Source organism: Grammomys surdaster, unplaced genomic scaffold, assembly GCF_004785775.1.
Source record: "Grammomys surdaster isolate TR1022 unplaced genomic scaffold, NIH_TR_1.0 224, whole genome shotgun sequence".
In the NCBI taxonomy this organism is placed as follows: domain Eukaryota; kingdom Metazoa; phylum Chordata; class Mammalia; order Rodentia; family Muridae; genus Grammomys; species Grammomys surdaster.
In genome coordinates, this window is record NW_021604669.1 from 6,348,904 (window position 1) to 6,357,214 (window position 8,311).

The 8,311-nt window shown below is 44.1% G+C and overlaps 1 protein-coding gene across 3 annotated transcripts in view; it reads left to right on the forward strand.

Annotated features, from left to right (window-relative positions):
* Positions 1 to 8,311, forward strand: part of Zfat (zinc finger and AT-hook domain containing) — a 180,356-nt gene that overhangs the window by 46,718 nt on the left and 125,327 nt on the right. The window lies entirely within an intron of this gene.

Consider the following 8,311-nt stretch of genomic DNA (forward strand, 5'->3'; position numbering starts at 1 on the left):
CAAAGTGTGCTATATGGGGCCCATACAAAGTGTGCTATGTGGGGCCCGTACAAAGTGTGCTATGTGGGGCCCATACAAAGTGTGCTATGTGGGGCCCAGCATGTTCAAAGTGTGCTATATGGGGCCCATACAAAGTGTGCTATGTGGGGCCCAGCCTGTACAAAGTGTGCTATGTGGGGCCCAGCCTGTACAAAGTGTACTATGTGGGGCCCATACAAAGTGTGCTATGTGGGGCCCAGCATGTTCAAAGTGTGCTATGTGGGGCCCATACAAAGTGTGCTATGTGGGGCCCATACAAAGTGTGCTATATGGGGCCCATACAAAGTGTGCTATGTGGGGCCCAGCCTGTACAAAGTGTGCTATGTGGGGCCCAGCCTGTGTCAAGTTTGACTCAGCTCCAGCTTTGCTGTCCTGCTGTAGCTTCAGCTTCTTCATTGATAATGCAGGAATAAAAACTGCTATTTCATGTGAGTGCTTTATTAAATGAGACAGGACTTCTCTGGAGCTTAGCATAGCAGTTGCCGTGTCAGAAGACCCAGTGTACATTAGTGCTGTTAGCTGTTCTATCCATCTGGCTATAGCTCTTTTGTCCTTCTATGTTCTAAGGACAGCACACTTGGACACTGAGAAGGGAAGACATCTGTCTGGCGTCTGTTAGGTAACAGGAGGATCTCGCCTTTGACCTCAGGGCACCCTCCTGAATCACTGTTTTTCATTTTTTTTTTTTTTTTTTTTTACTGTAAATGTCTCCCCACTGATGTAGCAAGATGCTTAGTATGCAAAATCACAGCACAGATTGGATGAATTATTAAGTAATTCATCAATTTATACTTAACAGGTGTCCAGGTGGGTGGCCGAGGCTCATTGCCAGCATCTGTGGCAGCTTACTAAAACATCTTTCCAATCCCCTAAAGAGCTCTTGAGGTGATTATGTGACCCTTGCCACTTTATGTGCTAGCAGAACCCTGATATGGCAGTGGGCTGGGCTGGCTACTGTACCTCAGTGTGAGATTTCTGTGTGTGTGTGTGTGTGTGTGTGTGTGTGTGTATCTCAGCTTGGAAGCTAAAGTCATTTGGAAGGTTCTAGGAAGAAGTTGCTTAGGATAAGGTTGTACTGTCTCTGAATCTGAAACTTAGACAGCCCTGGCTCTGTAATTCACTGAGCTGGAGAAACAGGTAGTTGTGAGCTGTCCCACGTAGGCACTGGGAAAGGATGTCCTGCTCTGGAAGAAGTATGTGCTTGTAACTGCTGAACCATATCTTTAAATTTTTGTATTTTTTTGAGAATTTCATACATGAGTATCTGTTATTTGCATCATTTCATACTTCCTTCTCCCTTCTCCAACTCTTCTCTTACCTCTGTCTTGGGGCTCATGCCCTCATTTTGTATAATTATTGTTACATACATGTCCATGCACATGTGGGGTGGGTGTGTGTGTGTGTGTGTGTGTAGCATCTATCATGTTCATTTGATGTTACCCATATATACATGGGTTTAGTGCTGACCATTTGAGACTGGGATAAGCTATTTGGAGAAGGTCTCTGGGGAAAGTTGATCTTCTCTCTCTAACTGTTCCCTAACTGCCTATAGCTCTTTGTTTAGGAGTGAGGCCTTGAAACATTTCCACTATCCTCTTGGCACGTCAACTGGTATGGTAATTATGAATGCTGTTTTAGGCAACCATAGTTTTGAGATTCCACAGGTGCAGCATCGTTATTATGTCTAAAAGATACTGCTTGCAGCAGGCATCCTGGTCCTTTCCCTTTTCCCATCCCTGATTTCCACCCCTTCTATAGTTATGCTGTAGATACATTAACTGAGGGCGAGCACCCCAAGGTCGCTGATTCTCTGCATTTTTGATCAGTTGTATATCTCAGTAGTAGCCTCCATGTGCTGCAAAATGAAGCTTCTTTGACGTGGGGTGAGAGCTACACTTACCTGTGGATCTAAAAATAAGTCTTTGGAATATAGCAAGATTGATTTAGGGACTTGGTAGTAGTTGTTTCTCCTTTAGGGTCTGTGAGCTCTCAAGCCAGGGATAATTAGCCAGGTATACAGTAGCAGGCATTCCCTCTTATTGAAGGGCCTTATGTCCAATCTATTTGCCTATAAAATTCATGATGTTTTTTTAATAGCTGGATACTATTCCATTGCATAGAGGTAGCACATTTTAAAATCCATTCTTCACTTGAGGGGTACCTAGATTTTTTTTCAGTTTCTTCATATTATGAATAAGACTGCTGTGAACATAGTGGAGCACATGTCCTTGTGGTACGGTGGGATATCTTTTGGGTATATGCCCAGGAGTAGTATCGCTGGGTCTTAAGGTAGAACTATTTCCAGTTTTTTGAGAAACTGCCAAATTGATTTCAGGAGTGGTTGTACAAGTCTGCATTTCCAGCAGCAATGGAGGAGTGTTTCCCTTGCTCCATATCCTCTCTAGCATGTTCTATCACTTGAATATTTGATCTTAGCCATTCTGACAGCTATCAGATGGAATCTCAGAGTTGTTTTGATTTGCATTTCCCTGAAGACTAAATACTTTGAACATTTATTTAAGTGCTTCTCGGCCATTCGAGATTCCTCTATTGACAGTTCTCTGATTACCTCTGTACCACATTTTTAAGTGGGGTTATTTGGGTTGTTGTTGTTTAACTTCTTGAGTTCTTTATAGATTCTGGATATTAGCTCTCTGTCAGATGTAGGGTTCATGAAAATCCTTTCCCAATCTGTATACTGCCATTTTTGTCCTATTGACAGTGTCCTGTCCTGTGTGTATAACTATGTTAAGTAAGCTTATAAAACAGTATGTTCCCAGGTATATATTTTAAGACTATTGTTTCCTCTATCAAACAATCTATTTTCTAGTACCTCTTCTATTGCAGGGGCAAGTCACATTGTTCCATAGTTCATACCTCAGCTAGTTGTCAACCTCAAGAGGAAGTCATGGCGGTGTGCCTTAGGAGAGAAGATTGCTCATTGAGATGATAGCTCTTCTGTCCTGGAGCTGGCTGTGTAGACCATGGTGGCCTTGAATTCAAAGAGATCTGCTTTTTTTTTAAGCCTCTGTACTGCTAGAATTAAAGGACTGTGTTTCTATTCCCAGCTTGAAAAATATTGACACAGCCTGTATATGGTACTTGTGACTGTTTTGTTAGGTGTCACCAACCCCAGGCAATCAGCAAATGCCAACTGTTGTCATTTTTAAAAGCCATATGCCATTTCTTCATAGCTGTGGGGCTATAGTTGAGGGGCATCAGTATTATTTTAATATAGTATTTAACATGCAATTTTATCATTAGTCTTTGCATGCCATTTTGATTTAGGTACACACCTCCTCACACGGTTTTGGGGTGAAGCATGTGTGGGTGTTGTCAGAGTGACCTGCAACCTCAGGTCCCGGCTCCCTTCCAGCTGAGGCTGTGTCTGCCTTTGTCTACGTGGCCTCTCTTGTGTCAGTAGTTATCCTGCTGGTCTCATGCAAAGCATGCCTAGCCACTTATGGAGTCTCTGTGTGCATGGCTAGGTTATTGGCTATTTGTGTTTGTAGATGGCTAGGGTAGTCCTCATTCATAGCAATAACTCTCTGTGCATCAAGACTGTCCTATATATTTAAAATATTTCCCATAGTTTATCATTTATTCTCTAATGTCTCTTGCATTTCTTTGTGATGTCAAATTCCTTACCCTTTTTTATCCTAGCGTAGAAAACTGTCATCATGCCCTCCAATGATGGAAATAGTCTTCTGTATATTTCTGTCTCTGGTGTGCTTTCATTCAATCTATATATTTGAAAGTTATAAGTTGGAAATTCTTCATAACTTGAAGTTGGTATTTCTTCATAACTTGAGGTGTAAGGTAAAACACACACACACACACACACACACACACACACACACAATACATTCATGTGAAGGAATTCTTAATAAATATTATTTAGTTGGTGAAATATTTTAAAATATAAGGTCTACAGAAAAGACAGGGTCTGACAATTCAAAGTCAAAAAAACCCTTTAAAATAAATATTGTGCTTTGGAGTTTCAAAGACAGTGTAAAATGTCCCCGTGTCCCCAATCCCTTCACAGAAAGCTGAGGAGTATCAAGATTGCCAGTGTGCCCTGTGGTTCAGGTCACTTGTTGCCCATATAGATTTGTCAGCCATTCTGCCAGCAGGTGGCAGAGTTACCCTGTTCCCTCAAAGCTCACCTGTTGCTGCCCCTTTACCCACGTTTGTCTCCCAACAGGCGTCCACTATCTAGTCTTCAAATCTGTGATTTTGTCATTTTGAGAACACTGTGTAAATTGAACAACACAGTATGTGATCCTGTAAAATTGGTTAAAAAACAACCAGGAGTTTAAGCTCCGTTTCTAATTTAGTCCCTGAAGAACTTAAGTTTATCCAGAATCCTCTACTCATTTGGGGAGAGGTGAGCAAGAGCTGCTCGTCCAGGCTGTGTCCTGTGCTACCACATTCCTGCCTTAAAAATCGATGTTGTCTTTGCCTTAGGGAGGCCGAGCACACTCCTTCCCCATGCCTCTGGCAGGGAGGGTTTCCTGTAAGAAACGAAAGTTCCTTTGCTAGCTTCTTACTGTTTGCAGTCCACTCTGATAATTAGGCAGTGACTGTAGCAAGGCAGGCAGGCACGGTCCTCCTTACAGGATTAGCAGTGCACACAGTAATAAGCCTTGTGGAAAATATCTTCCTCCTCCATCAATCCAGGTGGCCTAAAAGGACTTTAATTTCACAGATACCTAATGGGAAGACAGAGCCTCCTTGTTTTCCCTGCCTCTGGTCTGGGTGGACACCTTGAAGGTATGTAGAAGGGCCGTTATGCCCAGCTGGCTAGGGCTGGGCTCCACACATTGTCTGGTGCTCCCTAGGCTGCCAAGCACAGCATTACAATTGGAAAATAGTCACATCATTCTTCCGGTACATGCACTATAAAGAGCACTTCAGTGACATATCAGAAATTGACCTTGATGCCAAGGCTTGTTAAAACAATTAGAAGAAAACAAAATAAGTGGTTTTTTTTCCCTCTCCTCTGAACCTTGGCAACTTAACATAACATTTAGGATATGTGTTCTACATTTATTTATTTTATTCTGCATTTCAACAGTAAGAAGAACTGGGAAAAGAGTTCTTTTTTTTTTCTGTTGTTATGAGGAACAGCTGGTGTTTTTGAAAAACATGTTTCACCCTACAGAAACCAATATGTCAAGCTTGAGAAAGTGGCTTCTGAGCCCCAGAATTTTCTGTTTTCTGGGGTCATTCCCTGAATAGAGACCTGTAAAATTCCCCATTGCTCATGTTAAACACTTCCCATGGAAGAACACACGGTAGTTTCCAGGTCTTCTTGAAGGCACCCTGTGTTCTCCTTGGAGTTTTGGACTGTACGTCCTTCAGCTGCGTGCCTTGTGACACAGTTGTTTGTGACAGTTGCTGGAGACTTTATGAAGATGGTTCTGAGCTGCATTTGAGAGTTTGTAGGTGGCAAGGGTATGCGTGCAGCAGCCTTCTGAGCAGCACACGTATCTCTTTGGCAAAGTGAGTGATGATTCTGGCTGCCTGTATCTTTTTGTTGCCTTGTTCGTGCCATTTTTTTCCTCCTAATAACTCCGGGAACCTTAGGAAAAGGTCGCAGCCTAGGACACCCCAATACTGTCCTCAGCACAAAGGAGATTTGTTTGCCCCAGAGGAACAAAGGACAAAGAATAAGAGACAAAGACAGTAGATAGAAGAAGAAGGAGAGTGGAAAGAAGAGACCAGGGGAGAAAGGGAAAGGGTATTTGTCTTAAAGGTCAGAGGGCCTCCTCTGGATAGAAGAGACTGATGCGGCCTGTAGGCAAATGGCCTGTTTATAAGGGTAAAACACATCCCTGTGTTAGGATGAGGTGTTTAATTTTAACTGGGCATGTTAATTAGCATATCAGTACTCTGAGAGCTGGATCTTGGTAGTTAGCCTCAGGAGGAGGAAGCGACCAAATAAAGGAATAGACTTTGGGGGCCAGCTTTAGGAATGTAGTCTAATGGGTTTTAGCAAGACAGAGGGAATGAGGGAGAAAGGCAAAGCCTCCCAGAGCCACGTTTGTCATGCTTGGGCTGCCTAGAGAGTGCTTTCAGGAGCAGATCTGAGCTCAGCATTGGGTACCATGTAGTAAGAATGTGTATTATGTGTCAAACTTTTTTCCTAGAGAGACACAACACACACGCATCTACTCACCCTAGATAGGGAGATCAAAGTATGGATACCAACAAAGTCAAACTTGCTGAACCAGTAAGTTTTATTCCTTTTACTTATAGGAACAGAAATGACTCCTTTCCACCTCATAAAAGTAGAAAACCCGAAGCACACTGCACAGCCTGCAGGCAGCTCAGCAGGTTGGAGAGTCCTTTCCAGGTGGCTTAGTTGGGCTAAACCTCTTTCAGGCAGCTGGCTTGTTTCTGCTTCAGCATGTGGACTTGCCTAAGACTCTTCTGTGTGACTCCTTGGCTTGTCTGAGAGTGACTCTCCGCAGTCTTCATTGTTTACTCTAGAAAGGAGTGGGAGGGGTCTATTAAATCTGTATAATTTCAGGGACTTTTTTCTGAAGCTAGTTTAAGTTGTTTCTTTCTGTCTTAAGGAGCTTCCCTGATGGATGAAATGTTTTGATCTGAGAGCTAACTGCTACATAGTGTTGTGGCCCAGCATGGTTCTTGTTCCTTGTGATTCAGTTCCTACAGCCCTCCTGCCTTCCCACTGTACCTGCCTCGTCTGCTCTAATCCCATCCTCTGCTGCCCATCACGGAACTGTGCCTGATTCTGCCCGGAGGCCTGGGGCATGGGTCAGGCCACCCTCCTGAGCGGAGCTCTGTTTACCTGTCCTTCAGCAACTTCTGGATTCTTGACCTATGACCTCTCCCCATCCCTAGTCTTTTGTCATGTCCATGTAGAGGTTATGTTTGCTTTAGACCAGTCACTGTCTTTCTGATTCTCCTTCTGGACTTAAGAACCTGTCCAAAGTGTGCAGAAGATAGAGGGCCCTGTGCTTCCTGCTGAAGTTTCTCCATGTCCCGCCATCTAGACCGCTGATCTGCCTGGTCTGTCTCACAGTGGTCTAGAACTGGGCTATTTGTCTCAGTCCACTGCCTCTTTGCATTTCTTGCTAGTACGTATTCACTAGATTATTTCAGTTTTTGCCTCTTGCAAAGTCTTCTCAGCCAGCTATTTTGTCCTTTTCTGACGAGTATGAGTACAGTGCCTACAGCAAAGGCAGTGCTGGGGAGGGGCAGGCTCTGTGGATACAGAGGCTTCTGATTCTTTGCACACGTCCCTGTTCATTCTTGGTGTTGCCTGAAGAAGGAGCGAATGGGGCACCTAGAGCTGTGAACATGTGGCAAGCTCTAGGGTATTTAGGGAAGCTTCCATGGGCCTGGAAGATTAGACTGGTAAGGCTTCCATGTACATACTTCCAGAGGCAATGGAGGCCTGAGATTCCCACTCTTAGTGCAATTCCACAAATGTAAGTGGAGGGATTGGGAAGCCTGGCACTGCTGTCTTCTTCACATGCTCACCCCAGCAAGTCACAGTACAAGGCACTATATATCTGCTTCCTTCTACCACTGGATGCTGGGACAAGTGTCTTCTCCTCTCTTGGGTTATAAGAAATGGAGGGTCTGCTAGACTAGAGGCATTTCTTAAATCTGGGTAGAGAGTGCATTTGGAAGTGAAGAATTGAATCTCAATCTCTGAGATGCCCATGATCCAGCTCTTGTTATAAGGATCACAGTCTATAGGAGGCAACGTCCTGCACTGCAGATTGTGACTTTTTTTTGCCTGCTTTTGGAACAAAGGATGCTTGGGCACCTTTTCAAGGGTCTGGGGTACCCAAGAAATCTTTCCCCAGAAGATTTTGAAGCAATACTTCCTAAAGGAAGGCTCTGTCCATATGTTGGAGGCAGCTGAAGGCTGCGTGCTCCGAGGACTACAGTGGAGGCCTGCTGGAACATGATGAGGAGGCAGCAGCAGCCAGTCAATGGCCGTGCTGTTGGCTGGATTTCAGGGGGCTGCTTGTTCTCTTCCAGGGTGAACAGGCCAGGACTGAGGTGTGTGTAATGAAGCTCCTGTAACTAGGCTTTATTGAGCAGAGATGTATATAAACTGAGGGTTTCAGCACCAGATTTATAAATGGAGAGCATAACCAACCCCTCCAGAGTATTGTTGAGGGGAAAGCTTTTATTGTAGATATGAGGGAGAGTATAGCCAGAGAAAGAGTCCAGGGAGGGGGGAGAGAGAGAGAGAGAGAGAGAGAGAGAGAGAGAGAGAGAGAGAGAG